Source organism: Danio rerio, chromosome 2 (assembly GCF_052040795.2).
Source record: "Danio rerio strain M-AB ecotype USA chromosome 2, GRCz13ab, whole genome shotgun sequence".
In the NCBI taxonomy this organism is placed as follows: domain Eukaryota; kingdom Metazoa; phylum Chordata; class Actinopteri; order Cypriniformes; family Danionidae; genus Danio; species Danio rerio.
The window spans coordinates 52,435,301-52,462,528 of record NC_141022.1 but is presented as its reverse complement, the minus strand read 5'-3'; the positions used below and the strand labels follow the sequence as shown (position 1 = coordinate 52,462,528).

The window sequence follows — 27,228 nt, the reverse complement described above, 5'->3', positions numbered from 1 at the left end:
TAGTTTATTAACTCAAATGGTTTGTTGCAATCGGTTTCCTCAAACGGCTTTAGTTGCCTTAACTCAATAGGTTTTGCAGTTCTCAGTTGGTTGTCTTCAATTATTGGGTTTTACTCAGCGCAAATTGCCTCTTTTCAAATGGAGTAAGTTTACAGCACTCATTATGATTAGATTTTTTAGTTTAAATGGTTTGTTGCAGTCGGTTACCTCAAATGGTTTGAGTTACCTTAACTTTTTCTGTTTTAAAGTGTAGGAACATTGTGATGTATAGGCAACCACTCCAAACATCCTAGCAACAATTTGTATTTTTTAATTAAAGACGCTGTAGTTTTGACTCATCTAAAGCATAAACATATATCATGTTTGCAGATATTTAAGGAACATGCTAAGTGATCATACTTGTTTATCTGAAAAGCAATGCTAAAGTCAGATATTCTTCTTTGAAAATGTGTCACGTGCTGGAACGACTGTGTTTGTTTTGATTCTTTTAACCAAACCATGCCACAAGGCCAATTATATTTCAGCACAATGTATTTCATTCATTCAGTCATGAAGGCTCCCAAAGTGTGTGTCTGTGACTGATATGCGACCTCCGAAAAGAGACGCAGATTCAGAGTTCCACATTTGGTGGTAATTAATTAGCAAATCATATAAACAGTACAAACTTCAACATTAGGTAAGCAATTTACATTGTAACCCAGTGTCTAACAACACGCTACATGATGAGATTTGCAGTGATGAGCAGTTTGGCTGTTTGCACCAGACAAAACACTTCAGAAGCACAGAATAGTGCTCTTACTGCGCTACAACCAAACGGTAAGGTTTATAATCTAATTAACACATAATACCCCTCTTTAACATTATTAAATAGACATGCTGAACCACTAATGTGTTGGTTTACACTGAGTCACAGTTCTAAAGTTCATTTTCAAAATCTGCTGCTGCTTTCAGTAGTATGGCAGTAACCCACGGCACATGCAACACGCGTAGCTGTGCATTAAAACTTCTGCGCGCTGTCTCTGTTGGTCTGCATTAACACTTCCAAAACGCTAGTTGTCAGTGAGGTGTTAATGTGTCTCTGTGTCGAGTTTCTTCGCCTGTGTTTTTTTCTTTCTAAACGCTTCCGGGATGTACAAGTGGCTCAAACTCACTCATTTTGAGGCAGGAACCGGCGGACGTGCAACAACTTTAACTATGAGTTAAACACAAAACAAAACTTTCCATCCGGAGCTCCTTCGCGGGACTCCACACTTGTAAACAATCGCTCCATTGGGCTCGCGCGGCTCTCGGTCACGCCCAGACTCGTCAGCGCTACCAAGCCGACTAATCACAGAGCTTGCGCTACGCGTTGATGTGACGTGTAGTTAAATTTTTTGAGAGGTGCACGTCAGCGACGCAGAAGTATAAATCAGCCTTTAGTCTCTAATTCGGCACACTTCTGTTTATGTCGTCAATCTGGGAACCTGTGTTTGCGTATGTTTTGAACCAGGTGATCAATACCTAGTTCCACAACTGGGTGTTAAACTTGCATACTGCCTCAGTAAATTTTTCCTGGTCAATCAAGGTTGGTATTTGTTTTTCATCAGCGTGCCTTTAGTGAGCTCAAAGTTGACCTTTTAACTTTCTAACGTTTTTATATATATATTGAGATGCTTATTTTGCTCACAAATGTGACAGTTAGGACTTTCTGTGCCTTCAAGTCATCTGAAGCTCATCTAGAATCAGCTGTTAACGGGCAGGCTTGAAACCGGAGCATGTCTGAGGTCTGTGCCAACATATGCCGATATGTCTAAGCCTGGCATCCCATGTGTGTTTACATTTGCCACGTCTTGTGGAACGAGTGACCACATCAAGAAAATCACCTGCTGCTGTGGCTGTTCACATAATCACTAACACGCAGTATTTATTTTTTAGAAGTATTATCAGCCTGTTGTTGTTGAAATCCGACATCAATTTCTAATTATGTTTGTTTATAATCCTAAACGGATCAGTGGCACACACACAGATACCTGCTTTCTCAATTTCGCCAGTATTTTGGGCCCAGATGCATGCATGATGATCTGAGATTCATATTACATGCTTCTGTCCCAGAAGAATGAAGATCGGTCCAGCAGACCTTAAACATGAGACCGGAGAACTCTATAACCTCTGTGGCTGAAACGGGACGCTGGCCTGAGGGTGAACTCGTGCCTTTTGAAAAAGAGCATGGTCAAGTTTAGAGCAATACGAGTTAAAAATACTAATATTCAAATGTTTAAATCTGTAAGGGTGATTTACCAAGGCTGGATTTATTTGATTAAAAGTGCAGTAGTATTATTCAGTATTGTTAGATTGTAATATATCATCCCCAATAGCAAATAATTCTGGCCCAGATTTGGCATAAAGCTGGCAAAGCAGGCATTCGTCGGGCACTGGCATACAGCACGTGGGCCAAACATGGCCCAGGTTTGGCCAAGGTTGCACTGTCTTACAGGCAGCACTCAAGACTTGGGCCAGATATCAAATGTAGTATTTGGCCCAGATGTTAAAAATGTATACGGTATGTGGGCCATATGAGTTTGGTCTATCTTGACCCACTTTTAAAATACATTTAAATTATTTTTGAGTAAAGAAAAAATTCTATCAATCAGGTCGCTTCAAGAAAAAGCACAGCCAAAAAGCCAAATGCTTCATGGTTTATAAAAAACGTTGCAGTCATGACACACCAACATATCTGGCCCATTTCAGGCCCAGTTATGGGTTATTAACTTGGATGAGGTTAGGCCCAGATATGGTCCACATTTGCCTCTTGTACGGAAGCCAGACTTGGTCCGGTCATGTAGCGTAATTCACTGCGGCATGTGGGCCAAGCAAATGCTGATGGTGTGGGCCAGATCTGGGCCAAAGAAATTTTGCTATGGGGGATACTATTATAGGGCTGCACAATACTGTATATTGCAACTTTATCTTTATCAGTTGTCATTTCTGTGTGGAGTTTGCATGTTCTCCCTGTGTTGGCACGAGTTTCCTCCAAGTGCTCTGCTTTCCACGTTAGTCCAAACACATGCGCTATAGGTGAATTGAGTAAACCAAATTGCCCATAGTGAACAAGTGTGTGAATAAGTGTGTATAGATGTTTCTCAGTGCTGGGTTGCAGCTGGAAGGGCATCCGCTGTGTAAAACATATTCTGTATAAGTTGCTGATTCATTCCACTGTGGTGACCCCTGATGAATAAAAGAACTAAGCCGAAGGAAGATGAATGAATGAATGAATGAATGTTTATCCAAGTTTGACCAATCAGATGTGGCCTCATTATCTTTATCTCAAGTGTTTGCTGTTCTGCTATTGGCTGGAGGCGAATCGAGAGCTGAAAAAAAATACTATTGGCGGGAGTCGAGATGAGAGAAAAATGACAACAGCCAATCAGAGTCAGAGGTTTTTACTCTAAATGATTAAATGTTTGAACCTTGGCACGTTTTTTTATTCTGAATTAGAATAAATTATATAAAAAAAATCATTTTTATAGGGAAATGTTATATCTTTAAGGTGGTGCAGTATGTAAGTTTGACACCCAGTTTTTGAACTAGGTATTGCATTTCTGGATCAAGACAAACCTGAGACAAGCGCAGGTTGTCAGATTGTGGACCAAAAGGAGTGAGTCTGATGATTAAGCCCAAAGGCTGATTTAAACTGTGTTCTAAATAAAAGCAGCTGCACGCTATTGAAGGAATTGAGTTTTCATCTCAGGTACACCTCATGTGCTTTATTTAGTGTTAAATGATATCAACGTGAGTTTGAATGCCATTTTACATGACATTTACTTCAATACTACTGCAAGCAGCAGCAGATAGTTCACCTCAGATCTTGAAAATAAAATTTAAAAAAAACCTTTGAAATTGAATTTTAGAACTGTGACTCAAAACCAAAACATCACAGTGATTCAGCATGTAAATTTAATAATGTTAAAGAGGCTTAATATGTATTAATTAGATTATAACCCTTATCATTTTGTTTGAGTGCAGTAAGTGCTCCTATATTGTGTGCCTTTGAATAGCTGTTTTTAAATTTCTGTCATGTGTCATGTGGTGCAAACAGCCAAATTGCTCATCGCTGCAAATTTCGTCACGTAGCATGTTGTTTGGACACGGCTTTACAATTATCTCCTGATTAATCACCTCATGTTGAAATCTGCGTCTAATTTTGGAGTCTGCTACTGTCCACCGGATGTTGCATTTCGGTCACGGACGCATGCTTTGAGAGCCTTTCTGAATGAATGAAGGAATGAAATACGCTGTTTTCCACCAAGGCAACCTGGGGTGCTGAAATATAATTGGATAAACTCGTATTGGGTCGGTTAAAAGAACCAAAACAAATACAACGTTCCAGCACCTAACTCACATTTTCAAAGCAGAATATCTGACTTCAGCATTGTTTTTCAGATAAACAAGAATGTTCACTTGGCATTTTTCTTAAATATCTGCAAAACAATATTTTTATGCTTCAAAAACTTACACACAGCACCTTTAAGTAAATTTGTTGTCGCTGTACTTAACAACAATTTTGTATGTTTCTTATCATATTTTTATAGTATTGTGCAGCCTTTTGTCCTTTGATTTGAAATTTTTAGGATCATTATTCCAGTCTTCAGTGTCATATAATCTTTCCAGAATTGTGAATTCCATGTCTTGAAGTCCATATGTAAAATAAGTTTCTGATGTTCTTAGAGTGTGTATGTGAAGTGTCAGCTCAAAATACTCAAATAATGTTTAATAACTCTTTGAAACTGCCCGTTTTGGGCTTTGTGCCATTTTGGTGAGAAATTGTGCCATTTTAGTGACTGTAACTTTTAATTCAAATCAGATTGCTACAGAGTGTATGAAATCAGATTGTGCAGATTGAGCAACAAGTGCAGCATAGTGCATAGAGCAACATGTGTCAGCATAGTGACCGATTCAAAAGTCCTATGCTAAAGAGGGCGAGATCATCATTAATCGGTGGGGTTTTCCCTCTCTGATGACACGTACAAAGGGAGAATGACAATCAAAGTGTTTCTGCAAGTGTTTTTTATCAAGTGTTATTAAAATTAGAATTAATACATTTTTTATTTGTTTATTTAATTTATTATTATTTTTTAATTCATTCAGCTCTCAAAGTACTTGTTTGTTAAATTATATATTAAAAGCACAAATAACTTGACCAAGATAAGTCAAAGTGTTTGTAAGTACATTTAGGAGTGGTTTTTGGAATGACTTGTAAAGATCTTGCATGGTCTTGTACAAGCTCTTGCTGAATAAAATTTTCTCTTCTGGGAAACCAGCAAACTAGTTGAGCTCTGAAGTTCATGTTTGTAGACGAAGAGACTAAATGTGGATCAGATGAATAATTGTAGACAGTCGGCGGAGTACAGACTGCAGAGTCACTGTCGTTTCAAGGCTGGGGGCACTATAAGAACAAAGCACACTTGCAGTTACTGTGTGTGTGTGTGTGTATTTGTGTTTGTGTGCGCATTGGTTTGTGTGTGTGCGTGTTGTGTGTGCGCGTGTGTAAGTCTATGAGGCCTGGAGCCAGACAGTGATATTGCAGCTGTTGAATCAGTTGCACCTGCCCTCTTCTAAAACACACACTCAGATATACTGTTAACACTTTACCTCACTACTATTTTTATTGTGTTTCACTTAATTGTTTTTGAGATGTATCCATCCATTTGTCCATTGATCTGTCTGTTGATCTATCCTTAATTTTGGCTATCAAGCTGCCATTTTTATTCTATTGATCTATCTTTCGCTCTCTGTTAATCTGTCATTGCTTCTGTCTGTCGAACTATTGTTCTTTCTGTATGCCGATCTGTCGTTCGTTCCACCTGATTATCTATCTGTCTATCTATCTATCTATCTATCTATCTATCTATCTATCTATCTATCTATCTATCTATCTATCTATCTGTCTGTCTGTCTGTCTGTCTGTCTGTCTGTCTGTCTGTCTGTCTGTCTGTCTGTCTGTCTGTCTGTCTGTCTGTCTGTCTGTCTGTCTGTCTGTCTGTCTGTCTGTCTGTCTGTCTGTCTGTCTGTTGATCGTTCAATCGATCATTCTATATATTATTCTATTGATAATTTTATTGATCATTCTATCATTTTATTGATCGTTTTATTGTTCGTTGTATATAGTATTCTGTTGACCGTTCTATATAGTATTCTGTTGACCGTTCTATATAGTATTCTATCGACCATTCTATCCTTCGTTCTATATAGTATTTTATTGATCGTTCTATATAGTATTTTGTTGATCGTTCTATATAGTATTTTGTTGATCTTTCTATATAGTATTTTATTCATCGTTTTATATAGTATTTTATTGATTGTTCTGTATAGTATTTTGTTGATCGTTCTATATAGTATTTTGTTGATCATTCTATATAATATTTTGTTGATTGTTCTATATAGTATTTTATTGATCGTTCTATATAGTATTTTGTTGATTGTTCTATATAGTATTTTATTGATCGTTCTATATAGTATTTTGTTGATCGTTCTATATAGTATTTTGTTGACTGTTCTATATAGTATTTTATTGATCATTCTATATAGTAATTTGTTGATCGTTCTATATAATATTTTGTTGATTGTTCTATATAGTATTTTATTGATCGTTCTGTATAGTATTTTGTTGATCATTCTATATAGTATTTTATTGATCGTTCTATATTGTATTTTGTTGATCGTTCTTTATAGTATTTTATTGATCGTTCTATATAGTATTTTGTTGATCGTTCTATATAGTATTTTATTGATCGTTCTATATAGTATTTTATTGATCGTTCTATATAGTATTTTATTGATCGTTCTATATAGTATTTTATTGATCGTTCTATATAGTATTTTGTTGATTGTTCTATATAGTATTTTATTGATCGTTCTATATAGTATTTTATTGATCGTTCTATATAGTATTTTGTTGATCGTTCTATATAGTATTTTGTTGATTGTTCTATATAGTATTTTGTTGATCGTTCTATATAGTATTTTGTTGATCATTCTATATAATATTTTGTTGATTGTTCTATATAGTATTTTATTGATCGTTCTATATAGTATTTTGTTGATCATTCTATATAGTATTTTATTGATCGTTCTATATAGTATTTTGTTGATCGTTCTATATAGTATTTGATTGATTGTTCTATTGATCATTCAATATATTATTCTATTGATCGTTCTATCGATCGTTCTATATAGTATTCTCTTGATCGTTCTATCGATCGTTCTATATAGTATTCTCTTGATCGTTCTATCGATTGTTCTATATATTATTCTATTGATCGTTGTATCAATAATTCTATATAGTGTTCTGTTGATCGTTCTAAATAGTATTCTATTGATCGTTCTATCGATTGTTCTGTATATTATTCTGTTGATCGTTGTATCAATCGTTCTATATAGTATTCTGTTGATCGTTCTATCGATCATTCTATATAGTATTCTATTGATCGTTCTGTCGATGGCTGTATATAGTATTCTGTTGATCGTTCTATCGATCGTTCTGTAAATTATTCTGTCGGTCATTCTATTGATTGTTCTCTATCTATTATCCTATCTATCATTTCATCTAATGTTCTATCATTTTATTATTCTATCTATAGTTCTATCTATTGTTCTATCGTTCTGACTGTTTTATCATACCCTTCCAGAATTCTATCAATCTTTTAATTATTATATCTATTAAATGTTATTTCCATCTCTCTGTCTATGGATTGTTTGTTCCGTCAGTTCTCTAAGTTGTTCTTTCAATCTATGGTTGTATGTTTCTATCACTCTATACACACACACGCACACGCACACGCACACACACACACACACACACACACACACACACACACACACACACACACAAAGCATATATACATAGTTTATCTGTCTTCTATTGCTCTACAGAATCTATTTGTTAAAACTTTGTGTTTATTAAACGTGTTAAACATGTGTTAATAACACACGAGTTATTCCTTTTAATCCAATGGTGAGGTGAATTTACATTACTTTAATCTATCAATCCAAGTTTAGGATAATTTTTAAAAGAACATCTAATGCCATGAAGGTTTTGGGAAGTGTTTTGTATATTAAACAGGACGACCATCCATGCAGGATCAGTCAACAGTAAAACAAGCAATGCTGGATGACACAGAAGTTTTTGCACAATGACACTTAAGGAAGGTTTCTGCTATTCTTTAAAAAAATAAAAGTTTTCTTCACCCAGAGAATTGCGTTTTCTGGCCTTTTGGTGCTTACAAAACATGTACACGAGACTTTATCTTTAAGAGCAACTTACAGCAGCAGAGTATCAAAGTTGTGAAAACATTTAATATCTGTTATGTGGAAATAAAAATTCTGTTCCGTTCTGTCTGTGTTATGGTTTGCATGAAAGTCTGTGTGCATGTGTGCATGCATGTTTGTCTGTGTGTATTTTTGTGTGTGTTTGCATTCCTTATCACATTAGCTCTGCGATGTGTCACCATGTGATTTAACCGCTACAGAGACTGAATATAATTCATCCATAAATCTCCCACTCCCACTGGTATTGTTTCCAGCTCACAGGAGTCTGTCTTTGTCCTTTGAGGTTCAGCTGCGCTTGTTTCTCTGCGACGGTTTATGAGAAACTGACATCTCTCCAAATAGAAGTTGAATTTATTTGGTGGATGTAGTTAGACACGTCAGACTAAAATGTGCTGGCAGCAAATGTGTGATTTAAATGCTCATTTTTGGATGGCAGTGAATAGGGAAGGATGCATTCTTTGTGGCAGATGTTACACCATTTGCATCAGTGGCAAACTGGCCCATTTACCACTGGGACAGATTAAAGTCACCACTGTATGAAATTAAATATAACAAATATTTTTTTTATATAGACTCATGCAGTTTTCAAAAATCTTTATTCAAAAATGGACTTAAACTTTATTTAGAACATATAAAAAAATAAACAAACTAGACAAACTAACAAAAAAAAAAAAATGACTACAAAGTGTGTATAGATAGTAAAACAATACAGCACCATAACAAAACAACTTTAACATACGCATTGTACTGTAAAGGAGTAAATTTTATGCTTATTTAGTCCCCATAGCCACTATATGTTAATACAAAACAATACATAACCATATTAATTATTAATTCTTAACAATAATCATCAAACTTTTATCTTAATAGACTCTTTTCACTTTCTATACTTAAATAAACAGTATATACACCAATCAAAACCTTGTGTTTATACAGCTTTTTGCATTTAGTGACACTGTGACATTGCTTGAGTGAAAAACATAAGGATACTTAGTTACACTTGCTCCTAAAATTCTGCCTATCGTTTTTGAACATTAACAGGTAGTAAATTATTATTTGCTTATACATTATTTTTGCTGTATAAAAAAACTAATCAATAAATTTTATTAGCTTTTAAAAAAATATAAATGAGTGAGCTCTATAGTCAGTTTTATGACTTATCCGTATCGCTCTTTTTCACAATATTGATTATAATAATCTACATTTAGATGTGTGGTGTAGAAACTCTAAGCAACTAACTTTTCTTCTTTCTTCAACATCTCTTTTTACTGATATGGCATGAATTTGTATTTATGTTCTGCTATTGTGTGAGCCTACTTTAGGTCTAAAGACAATTTTCTAAATCCAGTGGGATAAACAAAGTTTATTGAATTGAATTGAATTCCACAGATACATCACAATGTACTATTACAACTTTTATATTAAGCCTATTTAAAAAATTTAGCTAACTGTTTAGACTTTAGAGCACTTTGGGGTTGTGTATGAAAACTAAGCTGAGTGTTTGAGTGAATATTATTGTTGTTGTTGGGGTTAAAAAAACTATTTAAAAATACAGCTTTCTATTTTCTATTCTATTATTTTTCTTTAACAATTATTTTACGGTATAACATTTGCCTAGAAAAATAATACAAATATTATTATTATTAGCTATGTCAGATATTCTGACTCTGATTGGCTGTTGTCATTTTGCTCTCTTATTTTGACTCCCGCTATACACATACAATGGTGTCTGCAAAACTGTTGCAAACAATTTATTTGTGTTGAACTTAAACTAATTAATTTAATTTTAATAAAATTCTACTTAATTTGTTTGTTTAAATTCTGCCCAAATAATTTGTTTACAGCCACTTACTAGAAAAAAATGTAGTAAAGCCAAGGAATCATTTCTGAATATTTTTTTTCAGTGTACAGTGCATCCAGAAAGTCTTCATCTATTTCCACCGATCATTCTTGAGATGTTTCAGCAGCTTAATCAGAGTTCACCGGTGGTAAATTCAGTTGATTGGACAAGATTTGAATAGGCATACAGCTGTCTATATAAGGTCCCAGGGTTGACTGTGCATGTCAAAGCACAAACCAAGCATGAAGACAAAGGAATTGTCTGTAGACCTCTGAGACAGAATTGTCTTGAGGAACAAGCCTGGGGAAGGTTACAGAAAATGTTCTGCTGCTCTGAAAGTTCCAATGAACAACGAGTCGCCTCCATCATCCGTAAGTGCAAGATGTTTGGAACCACTAGTTTGGCCAAGCTTGTGGCAATATATATTCAAAAAGACTGTAATTGCTGCCAAAGGTGCATCAACAAAGTATTGAGCAAAGGCTGTGAACACTTCTGTACATTTGATTTTTCAGGTTTTTTATTTTTTAATAAATTTACAACAATTTCAAAAACTCTTTTTTTTCACATTGTCATTATGGGCTATTAAATGTAGAATTTTGAGGAAATAAATGAATTTAATCCATTTTGGAATAAGACTGTAACATAAACAAATGTGGAAATAGTGAAGCTCTATGAATACTTTCCGCATGCACTGTAAGTATTTATTTTCAGCTTTGGGTTGACACACACGTCTAGAATACGTGAACTGCATATACTTTTATTGTAATAATGGTAATTTTGAGATCATATTGTGCAGCCCTTGTGCCTATATTGAGTTATATACCACACACAGGTTTTTGAACACTGTTTATGAACTAAAGTGCCAGAAAGAATGCATTTATTATCACTTCCTGTTAAGGACGTGTTGACGTAAGATCAGCTTTTTGTTTTTGTATTTTGGGCCAAGAACAACTCCTGAATAAATCTCATGGAGAGGTGAGGCCTGAGACTGATTCAGACTCCTCACAGCCTTATAAGAGCAGAGAATGTGAGTCCTCATCGTTTGTAGAGCTCAGAGGGAATGATGCACTCTGTGTGTGGAAAGGATTTCTAGTGCACTACTTTTTGCATGCAAACTATACACTGCTAAGTATATTTTTATGGTGGAACATAGACATCTATGTACATATATGCATTTAGAATTTGGAATATGACATTTTATTTTCTCTATAGAAGTAGAGGTTTGTTTGTTTGTTTTTTGTATATTTTATGTTTATTTAACATTGTGTTATTGCCATTCAGTTTCATATTTTAAAAAGAGCCTGTTTTACATTTATTGTAATCGGAGAGTTGTGCACTACCTGACAAAAGTCTGCAGAAGACCTATTGGAACCTGCATGAACCCAAGATTCTCATAGAAATCAGTCAAGTTTGGTGAAGGAAAAATCATGGTTTGGGTTTATATTCAGTATAGGGGTGTATGAGAAATCCGCAGAGTGGATGGCAACATCAACAACCTTGAAAGCAGAGAAGGTTAAGGTGCTCCAGGATTGGCCAGCCCAGTCACCAGATATGAACATTATTAAGCATGTCTGGGGTAAGATGGAGAAGGCATTGAAGTCGAATTCAAAGAATCTTGATGAACTCTGAGAGTCCTGCAAGAACTTTAAGGACATTATTTCTGTTAAGTGACAACACTTTTGTCTAATCAAAGTCAGACCTTACTGTCTAAATAATTAAATAATTAAAAATTAAGGCATGATCATATTTTATTTTGGTAAAATGAGCGTGATCTAGAGGCCTTTGCCCTTCAGATAAGCCATTTTGATACCAAATGATGAAGTCAAGGTATTATTTGTTGTTCCTAACTTAGATAGGCTACAAGACTTTTGTCAGGTGTATGTTTGGTTTAGTCTATGAAATATTTTTTTTTTTCTGAAGTTTACAGTTAATATTTTGTGTAGCTAGTTGTATTAGTATTTATTGTTGTGCTATTCAATTGCAAGTTGACTTTACTTTAAGTTTTACTATGGTTTTCAAGTGATTTCATTATTTATTTTTCTTATACTAGTCAGTCACTGTACTGTAGTTACTATTGTATAGTTAATTCAGTGATTAACATATACTTCTAATATAACAAATTGCATTTGTTTAATTTAGAATTTATACTCAAATTATTTGTTTATTTCTTGTTTATCTTGTTACGTTTATGTTATTAGATTGGATAAGATGATAAGACGTCTACTGGTGCTGGGTGAAAATAAGAGAAATAACAACAAACTGATACTTACTCCCCGGGACATTTATATTGAAGTTGATATTTAGTCCCACCATATTGGTGTTTTGTAACATCTTGTTTTTATGAGGTGGACATACACACATACACTGCAGACAATTTTAGCTTACCCACTTCACCTTCACCGTCAGTCTTTGGACTGTGGGGGAAACCGGAGCACCAGGAGGAAACCCACGCCAACACAGGGAGAACATGCAAAATTCACACAGAAACGCCAACTGGGTGAAACAAAATGTGGAACAAAAATAACACTTTAGCAACAAATATAGGCATTTGGAATTTAATTTAAATGACAGAATCAAAGGTGTTGCCAAAACAAAGGAATAAATATTACAATGTAACTAAAACCCCAAACCACAAAACTAACTAACTGAAGAAAAAATGTCGAAACAAAACTGTAATCTTCAGCATATGCGACACTTAACTAAATTACTCAAACTATTCAAAACATAGATACAGGTGTGGTAACTTACCTACACAAAAGACGATTCTACTCAGAATTACTTGAGTTTTCCTAAAGTACACATTGTTTGCAATTAGCAAAACAAAAGCTTATCTGATAATTTAATTCTCATAAAGATCGTTCGATTTCCTAATAGGGCTGTGCGGTTTGGGGAGATGGTCTAATTGCGTTTATTAATATTTTTTTAAACCGATATTGCAATTTCGATTTGATTTGCTGTTTAATTTTGTAGTCAATCTTTAGCTCAATAATCTGTATTGTAGCTTCTTCTTGCTAAAATGTAGTGAGTGTTAGTTAAAAAGGAGCTGAAAAGATATTCACTAACTTTCAACTTTAAATTTGTTTATAAATATTCAGAAATGTTTTTTCTCTAGAGCAAACACTAATGAGTTATGGTGTTAGTTATCTCTTGGTGCCTTCGTGATGTTTTTTCATATGGTGTAACAGCTGCAAATAACTCTGAAATTGTACTTTGCTGTTGCTAGCTACTCCTCGATTAGCCGACTGCGTTTTTAGGTGCTGGTTGTTGTATTTCTTCATGCTGTGGCAACAGTTCTACGAATTTCTTACAAATTACCAAAATATTGAAACTAGAATATTTCCACAAGCAGTGTAAAGAGTACCTGAAAACCATACTTGAGTAAAAGTACAGATACCTTACTGTAAAAATGACTCCATTACAAGTTAAAAGTCACCAATTTCAATAAGACTTGAGTAAAAGTATTAAAGTATCCAATTTTGAAGAACTTAAATATTTCACTCACACTGAATGTAGGCTCAAAGAACACTAAGAAATGTTTTATTTCCTAATATTGAAATTAAATTGAACACCTCAATGTTTCAAAATGGCAGAACAAAATAGATAAAAAATAGAACAAAGTCTCAAATTGAAATGTTCAAAATGGCACTCTTGAAGGAAATATATTATGACATGTGTTCTAACCCTGGATGTAAATAGTGTTTTAATTTTCATTTATTTTTGATTATTGTATTTTTATTTTATCTTTTTCCTATTATTATTATTATTTATTTATTTATCTATTTATATATTTTTTATTTATTTTATTTATTTATTTATTTTAATTATTTATTTATTTATTTATTTTATTTTTCTTCTCTTTATGCTGTTTTTCACTTGATAATTTACAAAATTTGAGTACTACTGTGTAGTAAATACACCTGACAATAATGCACGTAATTTTTATACCACCTAAGTTCACATACTGAGATACCAATGTACCTTGAAATGCCGTATGATTGTACTCAATTGAATGTTCAAAATAAACATAAAGTTGCAAAAAAAAAAAGAAATGTTCAAAATGGCACAACCAATTAAAAAAAGTAGTAAAATGTAGTAAAAAAAAATCAGAGCTGACTTTCATTTCACCTCAACGTCTCAAAGGGGGCCAATACTTTTTATTTTGAGTAGTTTTTCAACTGATTAGGATGTTTTCTCTGTATTAATATTAAACAAAAAAGGAGCAGTGTTATCTTTCAACTTAGTAAACTACATATAAATTCAATGAAAAATACATCACAAACTCATAGCTAAATGCACCTGATGCAAAATGTATAATTTCAGTAAAACATTTATTCACGTTGCACAAAAAAAATTAAGCTAAAACATAGTCATGTCATGTCGCAGTGGTTTTTGCCATATCAGTAACTGTATTAAATTCATTAAATTACCATTAAATAGATTCTTACTTCAATGTGTTTTCTCATATTTTACAATAAATTCCTTAAAGCACTTATTTTCGTGGTTCGTGGCAAACAAAGTAGACACTGCATCCTGTGAGAGACATTCTGTACATTGGCAAATGAAAACATTTCTTTCAGATAAGGCCATGGATGGTCATTAGTGCTGGCACTGCTTGATGTGTCGATTTCATGTGCAGACTACGGCTGCAGCCATGTCGCTAATCAAACACCTGGTATTTGGCAAGCTGCTAATTCACATGATTTAGCTCATAAATAGCATACAGTACCTTCAGCAGCCTGCAGATGGCGATATCGCCTCGTCCGCCTAACAAATTAGCCATGGTAGATAAAGATGCCGACTTGTCGCGCATGATCACAATGTAACGAGTAACTATAAGCGTCCGTTCAAATGTAGTGGAGTAAAGAGCACATATATTCAATCAAAAATGTGGTCAAGTAGAGAGTAAAAGTTGCTTATATTTTTAATACAAAGTACAAAGTAGCCAAAAAAAATACTTAAGTAAAGTAACGAAGTCCATTTTCTTAAGTACTTTACACCACTGATTTCCACATTACCAACATGCTGTTTTTCCTTTGATATGACTTGGTCTATTAATGCTTGTTGTCCGTGTTTTCCCGTTTGTTTTATTGTGGGCTTTCCGCATAGTTCGGTTGCTCAATTCTGACTGCATGCTCACTCAATTGGCTGGTAAGATCGTCACATACAGACGACAGTCACGCATTTGCTCTGGCTGGGGGAAATTATATAATACATGTATATATTTCATATCGCAGTCTCTTGCGATTAGCTTGAATGTTGATTGTAGAATGTTTCAAATTGCGATTCGATTTTGATTAACCGCACAGCCGTACTTCCTAATAATCTGATAAATTGAACAAAAGCTTATCTTAACAATAAAGCATTAAAACGAGAGACAAACTAGAACAAATGAGAACAAAAAAAAATCATATGAACTGGAAAGAACAGTGATCAGATGCTACTCCTGAAAAGTGCGAGCGAATGCTTTTTAAATGCTGTCGACTAGCTCCCGATTGGGCGGTGTGATATAAGAATGATGATTGATGGGCATTTTGACCAATGGTCCCACATCTGGGGCAGGACATGGAATGTAACAAGCAATTTTTTTCATACTACAGATAATATAATTTATGATTAATTGACTGTCTAAATTTGCAAATTCAACAATTAAAGATAAGCATAAAAGCAAATCTGTTTCATTAGTGTCTGTTTCATTAGCTAGATTGGAAATATAAGTTCAGATCAAGGCATTGCATTACAAGAGGCTGTGTTGCATCATGCATCTGCTATAACATATACTGTATCCATACGGTCAAACACTGAGAATGCAGTGAGAAGGAGGATGACAAGAGACGATAAATGAAGGGTAGAACAAGACAAGTGGTTTTGAGGAGAGGGATTTTCAACAAGACCAATAGAGAATCGCTTTCATTCCAGGACTTCATCTCGGTCTGGGGAGTCAGTGTGTGTTTGAGACGCTCAGAGATTCACACTTGACTCCTGTCTGTAAAGTATGTTCGACTGGATATTCTCACCGCACAGTCTGTAATTCAGCAGTATTTTAAACAAACCTCGTCCTCTCCTAATAAAGGCAGAACGACGAGAGAATGTAGCCGGACTGAACTCCTCATCCAGACTGAACTGACACTGCAGGTTAAATGTACGAAGGGGAGGTTTTGGACAATATTTGAACTTGTCGTATTCAGGAAACCTTACAAGCCTAGGAACACCATCCCAACTGTGAAGTATGGGGGCGGCAGCATCATGTTGTGGGGCTGTTTTGCTGCTGAAGGGACTGGTCCACTTCACAGCATAGATGGCATAAACTAAAAAGAAACAATGTTTCAAATTTGCTGGTGTGGACACATGTAGGTAACGTTACATTTAAGGTTGATAAATTGTAAGTAGATTTATCGTCCTTGGTGTAAACGGGCCTTTAGTAATTGATCTTAATATTGATGTGGTTCAGTGGTTCTCAAACTTTTTTCATCAAGTACCACCTCAGAAAACAATTGTCTCTCCAAGTACCACCATGCAGAGCAGTATTGAAATACAGTAGCATAGTTGGCCTAGCAGCTACAGCTTTGCACAGTTCAAAAATGTGGCAGATTAATCCCTACTATTAAGAATATTTATATTTGTCAGTCACTTTAAACATTATAAATGGTCTGAACATTAACACTGGACTGTGCTTATTTGTAAAAAAAAAAAAAAAAAAAAAAAAAACGTCAACAAATATTTTAATAAATCAATCAATCAATCAATCAATCAATCAATCAATCAATCAATCAATCAATCAATCAATCAATCAATCAATCAATCAATCAATCAATCAATAAATCCTGTACTTAAATGTAAAGTATTAACATATAGTAGCCAACTCATCAACACCTGAAAATGTTGCCTGGATTTCAGAAATATAGGCAATATGTCATCATATATTCATATGTAAATAATTTTTGATAAATTTTGAAATATATGTAGCATGTACACATGACATGCTTGATTCCTCTGCGTACCACTAGAAGGAAGCCCGCATACCACTAGTGGTACACGTACCACAGCTTGAGAACCACTGATATAGTTAAACTTCAAGTCATTTGGGTTTGCTAATTAGGACTAAGTTTATTAAAAAAAAAAAAAAAAAAGCATCTTTAAGGTGGACATATTATGCAAAAAACACTTTTATAAGGGGTTTAAACACGGTTTTCAAGAGTTCACGCTTAGATAATGCTCAACTATGATAGCAGGTTTGACATGCTGTCCTGGGAGAGAACCCTGTGCTCAAAGATAGATGAGCCTAAGGTTCCTGCCTGGTCAATTAAAATTAGGAGGGTTGCGAGATCAGGTGTTTCTCGAGTGGCCTTTTATGCTATGTATTCGTTAAGTGCTTGTGACTGTATTGCGATTCACTAATGTACATGTTTTTAGACTGTTGGAGGAAACAGGAGGACCTGGAGAAATCCCACTCAACCACGGGAAGAACATGCAAACTCCACACAGGGCTCAATTAGAACTTAACCCTGTGGCCCTCTTTGCTTTTTCAGGCAGCAGTGCTAACCACTGAGCCACCGTGTTGCCCGATCATGAAAGAGGAGGGGGGAGAAGGGAAGGATTGGGGTGTTTTCCAAAAACGAATATAAGGAATGTTTAGGCAGGATATTTATAGTAGTTTTAGAATTATCTGATTAGGCTAGCTAATAATTAGCGATGAGGATCAGCTGTATTCGATCATGTCACATGCTCCTCTCGAAATTAGTTTGCGAAACTTCATGTGTGGCAAGTCTGTGAATATAACCAGCTTCTAATGGTAAAAATGAATTAAAAATTTTTTTTGCAGAAACTTCGATTGATATTTTCTCTTTGTACGTGTTATCAGTGAGGGGAAAGTCCACCCATTGGTGATGATCTTTCCCTTATTAGCATAGGAAATTAGTCTTGTTTTTTGAATCTGCCACTATGCTGACACGCAGGCATTTGTAGCTCCGCCCTCTTTTGAAAAGAGCACAATCTCATTTGAATTTAAAGTGACAGGCACCCAAATTGCAGAATTAGGATTAAAGCCTAAAAGAAGGAGTTTTAAAGAGTTATAAAACATTATTTGTGGAGTATTTTCAGCTGAAACTTCACACACACACACTCAAGGGAAATCAGACTTATTTTTTACATATTGTAAAAAGCGGCATAATAAATTGTCTTTAAAATATGCTTTCATGAGATTCATGATCTAATTCTGCCCCTGCCATTTGTATTCCATTGCAGATTTTTACACTCATCAGTTACACAGTATATCCATGTTTTATTGTCCAGTTTTGCTGAGCCTGTGTGAACTGTATAGTTTAGTTTGTTGTTTTCAGCTGATAGGAGTGTCACTGGTGTATTCCTATTGTTCTTCCGCTGCTGCTGCTGTCAAGGTTTGATTTCTAGTAAGTGCAGAAATGCTGTTCTGCAGACCTTAATTGTACCAAGATGGAAGAGTATTTGAGTTACTGTTGCTTTAATATCAGTTTGACCCAATCTACCTGCAGCATTCTTCTCTGACCGCATTAACAGGGCATGTTCCACACTCAAAAAAATATCTAGGCCTAACATATAAAATGTATTATTCTGATTGCATATCAAATCTATAACAAATTCCCGATTACATACTTTTAACATAAGTGAACTAATAACTTTATGTGATTGGTATTTGTTAGCTAAACATAAATAAAACCAATAGGAACAATAATTATGTAATAATATCAGTACATCAAGTGTGTTTTAAATGCTTCTTATTAATTCATCTATTGTGTGAAGTATGAATCTGCCTCAATTTTGAATGTGTCCGAATATTAAGTCAACCAATATTAGAGAATTTAACTTTTTCTACATCTAGAAATATTTATACCATATTCATATCACATCTTTTAACTGATTAAATCTAATTGTATTACATTTTAATAGATTTAGATTGATTCTAGGGAATCTGACAACACACATTTTACAAAACTGACAAATTAAATAAAATCAAAAGGTTAAAACGGTTATTGATAAACTTAATTGTGATTAATTCTTTCGAGTGCACTACATAACTACCAGCCATGCTATATTTGACCTATTTTTTATGGTTGTGAGAATCCTAAACTGTCAAAAATATTTGTGCTCGCATTTATTTATGGTGTTGAATTGCATTATGGGGTCTTGATCTTTCCTCTAATGACTTTTGTTGTTAAAAAGTTTGATCCATTTATTAAAATTAGTAGAATAATAGTTGTGTTAAAGATATTATATTATGTAGGTTTGTATTGTACACTATTGCACATACACCTGGTAATAAACTGCCTGTACTTTTACTGTTTTTGTTTACACAATTAACAGACTTGTACAAGATTGTTTGAAACTACTAAAATTGTGAATACAATTTTACTTTCCAACATTAAAAATGGACAGAGCAGAGATCAAAACCCAATAATTCATAACAGTAAATGTGATAAACATTTTAATATTGATGATTGCATACTGATGATTGACAATTATATTTTAGTGATCAATTAAGGTTTTACTAAAGTAAAGATAGTTATAATCATTGTGTTATTACAGCCATGTGTAATATACTGGTTGTTTAAGAGTTGAGGAGCTATAGAGAAATTCTTATACAAAACATTGTAACTTTGTCTTCAGAAATGCCATCCTTGGGATCCTTTTGCTCATAGATGCTGTCTGTGTGTAAACTGATCACTCTTCAGAGAATTAAAGCAATTAAAAGACAAACTTTGACTGACTTTATTCAATTTCAGTCTTCACATTAAAATATATTCCTTTTGAATAGGAAAAAATAATTTGCCATTGCATAAATTACGTAAAACAGAAGTGAATCAAAATTCGGATACTTAATTAGCAGATATTATCTACAGCAGTGGTTCTCAAACTGTGGTACGAGTACCACTAGTGGTACGCGGGCTTCCTTCTAGTGGCACACAGAGGAATGAAATATGTCATACATGCTACATATACAATATTCAAAATGTATTAAAAATGATGTATATAATGCCATATATTATATATAGGCTATATTTCTGAGGTAAACTGCCAGGTTTTTTAACTGTGCAGAGTTGTAGCTGCTTTACTGGGCCTACTACGCTACTGTATTTCAATACTGCTCATTTTGGTGGTACTTGGATAGTCAATTTTTTTCTAAGGTGGTACTTGATGAAAAAAGTTTGAGAACCACTGATCAACAGTAACATAAGCTGAAGTACTTTAAGTATTGTTTTAACCTTGTTTCCTTGTAAACTAGCAGTCGATCAGCTGTTCCTAATAAAGTGGCCAGTTAATGTGTCGTTTTCAAAAGTCAAAATCCATCTACTAGCAAAAATTGTCTTGTTTCTATGTATGTTTTTGTGTTCTAGAGTGATATTCTCACCATCATTTCGGCAATACCTAGAGATTTAGAGCAGCACAATACTACATTTAGGCTTGTACTTCAATGTTGGTGCCTGTGTGACGTTGGTGTCTTTATACTTCAATTTGCACTTTTTTCTCTTTTGCATACCTGCACGCTATGGAGCTTTACAGTGATTTGAAGGGCTCACGTGAATAAATGTCAAGGCAGCAGCAACAGTGTGCATCTGTGATGAAGTGTGGCGTGTTTAGTAATCTCTAGCTCAGAGAGTGCAGACTGAACTTTGTCTGTTCTAATAAGGGAAATTTCCCACAATGCTTTGATGTGGCCCCCCATTCTGATTTGTCTGATGTAAACAAATAATTGTTGCTTGGCAGTGACTCTTGGAGTTCTTTGAGCGAATGTCTAAATCCATCCCTGATTATTGTGATATCCTAGTAAACGCTGATAGTTTTGTATTCTAGCAACTTTTAATATTTCCTACTTTGTTTTCCTATTTTGTAAAGAAATACAGTGTAAGAAGTATATGGCACATTCATGTATAAAGTAAGAGTTCTATGAATCACTCACGGGCATTAATGTCAATAATAATGTAATTTTAAATGTGTAGGAGTATATTGTGAAATAATAATAATACTTTTTTATTTAAACATAATAAATATTAAATCTGTTAAGTTGTAAAAAGTTTGGGCATTGCCACACAAAATATTCTGATTAAAATATTTAACCTTTTTTTCAATAAATAGAAAGTTCAAAACTATTTTAAATATTTTTTTGTAACATTAAACTTAGTGTGATTTAAAAAAATGTTTTTATGTTTCCTTTTTTTTTTGTTGCTGAAATTGTATTAAAGCCATACCTGCCAACACTCCTGTTTTCCCGGGAGTCTCCCGTGTTTTTAGATCTCCCACCTATTTACTGCCGTAATTTCAGCCCGACCCTGGTTCTTAGCTTTTTGATAAAGTCTGTAACACCCCCGGGTCGCCAACTTTGGTACAGCATTCGCAGTGGCTGACCAAAACCTGGTCCATAGTACAGCTGCTAACACCACAGTATGTTTACTAACCCGGTTCTCCCACAATCCATCACCTCTCTCCCCCACCACTGCAACCCACTAGCATCCCGGAATTTTTAAGACAAATGTTGGCAGGTATGATTAAAGCATTTATTTCTTACACATATTGCTGACTACAGTCTTTGAAATTGAAGTGTACAGAGTAGTTTGACATTAGACAATAAATAAATAAATAAATAAATAAATAAATAAATTCATTCATTCATTCATTCATTTTCTTGTCGTCTTAGTCCCTTAGTCCCTGTGGTCGCCACAGCGGAATGAACCACCAACTTATCCAGCACGTTTTTACGCAGCGGATGCCCCTCCAGCCGCAACACATCTCTGGGAAACATCCACACACACTCATTCACACACACACTCATACACTATGGACAATTTAGCCTACTCAATTCACCTGTATCGCATGTCTGCAGGACTGTGGTGGAAATATATATATATATATATATATATATATATATATATATATATCCTATTATATTAAAATCATATACAGTAGCACAGTATATTTACATTATTTACAGTATTCCTCTTATTTTCTGGTCTTCTCTCACACTATAAACTTCACCATTTTTGCTTTGTTTTATTTTATTGATGTTTTATTTTTAAGTGTGTATTTATCCTACATTTCCAAAACAAGACGCAAAATACACTAATATTGTACAGCCTGCACATCTAGCTAACATCTTTAAAATAATAATAATAATCATAATTTTCTTGGATTACTGTAAGAATGAAGTCTAGTTATGTACTTTTTTAGGTCAAAAATTTGCAGTCAGGGCAGGTAGATATAGAGTTGAAGTCAGAATTATTAGCCCTCCTGCTTATTTTTTCGCCAATTTTTCCTTAACGAAGAGAAGATTTTTTTTTCAACACATTTCTAAACATAATAGTTTTAATATCTCATTTCAAATAACATATATGTTTTATCTTTGATAAAATGACAGTACATAATATTTTACTTGACATTTTTCAAGATACTACTAGATTCAGCTTAAAGTGGCTTAGTTTTAGTAATTAGGCAAGTTAGAGTAATTAGGTAAATCATTGTATAATGATAGTTTGCTCTGTAGACAATCAACAAATATTGCTCTAAGAGGATTAATAATATTGACCTTAACATTTTTATATATATATATATATATATATATATATATATATATATATATATATATATATATATATATATATATATATATATATATAAACTGCTTTTATTTTAGCCGTAATTAAACAAATATGACTTTCTCCAGAAGAAAAGATATTATAGGAAATACTGTAAAGAATTCTTTACTCTGTTAAACATCATTTTGGAAATATTTGAAAAAGAAAAAATACTACATAGGAGGGCTAATATCTTTAAATACACTCGCTTATAGATCATAACAAAATCAATATATTGTATGCATCATGCTTATCATACGGTTTTATTTGTTGTAATATTAGCTAAGGGAGAAGGAAAACTTGAGCTATGCCCTCCAGCAGTGAAAGCAGTATGATAGATGAGTGAGGCAGTGTGGTAAAGCAGAGAGCACATGCTCTGCAGAGCAGGATAAACAGAAGTTAGCCACTCCCCCATTACTCCTCTCAGCCAATCACAGCACACATTGCCTTATTAAGGGCAGCAGTGCTTGAGTGGGCCAGTAAGACAGGAGGGTGAACATGTTTACACGTGCATGTGCCGGTATTACAGCACTCCGGTACAGCTAGTACAGCTTGGCTTTTCTTAAAAACACAGCTGTTTATAGTTACAATATGTTTTTGGGATTATAAATAATATACTTTTTACACTGCTGTGTTGTTTGTTTGTTTGTTTGTTTGTTTGTTTGTTTACATTTTATTGTCCCCAATGGGGAAATTGATCTTTGACTGTAGTCCCACATTTGCATACACTAAACAGAAACAGACATCAAAAAACGCAAATCAACACAAACATTCAATGATCAGCAAATATTACATCTTTAAAAGTCTAATTGATGTGGTCTTAAAGATTTATTAAAATGATTATATCTGCACACAGGCAGTCTGTATCGTCGACCAGAAGGCAGTAGCTCATACTCACAAAACAAACAGTGCGAGGGGTCAGCTAATGTTTTAATAGCTTCATCCCGAACTGATTGCTCATAGAGATATTATAAGAATCGATATTCCCTTTTCCCTATGATACTCACCAGACTCCAAGCTTAGCTTTAGATTGAACTGTAATGTTTCCATACCACGCAGTAAATCCATAGCGTATAATGCTTTCAATTTGTAAAATAAAAACATCACTTTTTGCGGTACCCCAAAACTCTCAATCTCCGAAAGAAAATGCAGTCGCTGCTGCACAGGGGAACAAATACTGTCTACATGTGGACCACAGGTAAGCAAACTATCTATGTGAACACGCAGATATTTATAAGAGGACACTTGTTTAATGGGCTCTGCATCAATAACCACGGGTGAGTGATTGCCAAAAGACCTTGGATCGAAGATCATTTCTTCAGTTTTGTTGATATTAATAAGAAGATGGTTTCACACAATCGGTTAGTGACAACATAAAGAAATTAAGTTAACAAATTCAAGTGGATTGAACACAAAACAATTAAGTTGCAATTAAGCAGTTTGAACAAACGGCAAACATCATTTATTAAATGTAATATGACTACAAATTTGATATCAGATAACATTCTGAATATTATACGTATCATCACTCTCGTGTATGAAAATTAGCATGAAAATACATTAATGTAAAAAAATGTTCCAACACAAATCTATTAGGTTACTTTTAATTGTTTTAACAATATAAGAGCCATAAGTTCATTGTTTTATTCATGTTAAATTAATAATATGGTGAAAGGCATTGGTCTGTTCATTCATTCATTCATTTTCTTGTCGGCTTAGTCCCTTTATTAATCTGGGGTCGCCACAGCGGAATGAACCACCAACTTATCCAGCAAGTTTTTACGCAGCGGATGCCCTTCCAGCCACAACCCATCTCTGGAAAACACATACACACATACACACACACACTCATACACTCAATTTAGCTTACCCAATTCACATGTACCGCATGTCTTTGGACTGTGGGGGAAACCGGAGCACCCGGAGGAAACCCACGCGAAGCAGGGAGAACATGCAAACTCCACACAGAAACGCCAACTGAGGATCGTACCAGCGACCCAGCGACCTTCTTGCTGTGAGGCGAACGTGCTACCCACTGCGCCGCTGCGTCGCCTTATTGTGATTATTAATCACAATTTATTAATTATTAATATAGAGTATATGCTGATGTCACTTCCGGGAAGAAAGAAGTTGTGTCATGAAGATGGAAGCAAGACCGTTTAAGTTCGGTTAAGTTGTTATTAAACCTGTTTGAAACGACATCACTGGACTGTCTTATGTTACTCGCGTTCAAATCCTGCTAATTCAAAGAGAGAAACAAGACAAGAAGAGATGGATTGAAGTGGATTGTTTACAAACAAACAAATTGAAGTGGATTGAACTTAACACAATTAACTTGTCCCAAACATAATACACTCAAAGAAGGATGTTGTTCAAACTACTTATTTTAAATGAGCTGAATCAACATAATTTTTGGCATTTTGGGGACAACATAATTGTATGTTCAAGCCACTTACATTTGTAAAAACTAATAAGCTAACTTAATTACTTCATGTTGTCCCAACAAAAATGGATTGTGTGTAATCCAACATTTTTATTATGTAAATTTGAGTTGAGTCATTTTTATTTAAATGAGTTATTTTTACAGTACTTCTGGACCCGCTATTGATTTGTATACACTGTTAAAGCAAATGCAGGCTTCAACACTGTTTATTCATGTTACTCAAACACAAATTGAGTATGCTTAATTGTTTTTACAAATTTAAGTTGATTATACATAAACCAATTAAATTATCCCCCCAAAATCTCAATAATTGTGCTTTTTCAGCTCATTTTAAATAAGTACTTTGAACAAGCAGCATTTTTTTGAATGTTTTGTTTGGATTGTTTTCTTCACACTGCAACTATAGTGTAATACCCTAGTGTTCTGTTCAGCCCTATTTTTAATACCCACAGGAAGAACGTGAGTTCTGCTGGTCTGATGATATTATTTTGGTCTCAACATAATGTACAGAATATAGTGCTGTTCAAAGATTTAGGCACTTGTGTAAAAATGCTGTAAACTGAAGATGCTTTCAAAAATAATCCATAAATACATTTTATTTATCAACTAACTTATATAAACTAAATAAAGTCACCATTTAGTATGACCACACTTTGCATTTAAAAGACTTAGTACACTTTGTGGGTGCAGGTAGGTTTTTTGAAGCATTTTAGAGAGCCAAAGTTAATCTGGATTTAGTTTCTCACGTTGTTTTTCATAAGTGGGTGGCACGGTGGCCCAGTGGTTAGCACTGTTGCCTCACAGCAAGAACGTCACTGGTTCTAGTGCTTACCAAGCCAGCCGACGTTTCTGTGCAGAGTTAACACGTTCTCCCCATGCTCACGTATGTTTCCCCGGGGTTCCCTGGTTTCCTCCCACCGTCCAAAAACAGGCAACTTAAGTTAATTAACTAATCCAAATCTGCACCATAGACATGCTCCTTGTAAGTAGTTATCTCTTAAAGGCAATCATCTGTTCATTAGCTACTGCAGCAGGGGAGTTCTCGAGATCTACCTGAGCTCAAACTCCCCTCTCGCCTTGCAAACGGGAGGGAGCACCGGGCTCGAGGATATTATAAACACGCTTTATTATCAATCATCAGCTAAGTGTGAACTTTTGAAATCAGATCTCTGTGTGGAGCACTGGCCGCTGTCAGACTGCTTGTGCAGACAATAATTTCACTGTAGAATTACAATTAATGACAGAAAAATACAGAAATAACAAACTTTAAACCTTTTTTTTTGTGGAGAAAATACTAGTTTCCTAAGATTTTTGGACAGTACTGTATGTTCAATTTAATGCACATATTTGGTTAAATACAGCAGCTAAAATAATGTCATGTTTTATGCATCTTTTCATGCCCTGACTGAATTGCTGAATTGTTTATTGAACTTCACTGGTCCCTTATGCGCCCTCTAGTGCACACTATGACACTCGTCAACTGGAACTTTCACTCAGAGTTGTGGTATTTTATTACTGTGTTTTTATAACTGATGCTCCTTCATTCTGATTGGCTGCTCACTCTCTCCATATGGAAGGGATGTTCTTACTAGCAGTGATTTGCAGCAATACTTCAGTCATTTAATTGTCGGTGAAAGATGTCCGGTTGAAGTCAGAATAAAGAGCCCCCTGTATATTTTTTATAAAATTTTTGTTTAAAGGGAAGACATTTTTTCAACACACTTATAGTTTTAGTAACTCATTTCTAATAACTGATTTATTTTATCTTTGCCATGATGACAGTGAATAATATTTGGCTAGATATTTTTCAAGACACTTCTATACAACTTAAAATGACATTTGAAGGCTTAACTAGGTTAATTAGGTTAACTAGACAAGTTAGAGTAATTAGGCAAGTTACTGTATAATGATGGTTTGTTCTGTAGACCAGGGGTCACCAATCTCGGTCCTGGAGGGCCGGTGTCCCTGCAGGGTTTAGCTCCAAGTTGCCTCAACATACCTGCCTGATGTTTCAAGTATATCTAACAAGACCTTGATTAGCT

The 27,228-nt window shown here is 34.6% G+C and overlaps 1 protein-coding gene and 1 long non-coding RNA gene across 28 annotated transcripts in view; one reads left to right on the top strand and one right to left on the bottom strand.

The window, feature by feature from the left end:
- The window catches only part of svilb (supervillin b), a 125,124-nt gene that overhangs the window by 8,529 nt on the left and 89,367 nt on the right, over positions 1–27,228 (top strand).
- LOC147846504 (uncharacterized) lies at positions 14,813–16,850 on the bottom strand. The gene is made up of 2 exons (XR_015478012.1): positions 15,449–16,850; positions 14,813–15,331 (listed from the first exon to the last, which is right to left on the bottom strand). It is a non-coding gene; the product is annotated as an uncharacterized LOC147846504 (long non-coding RNA).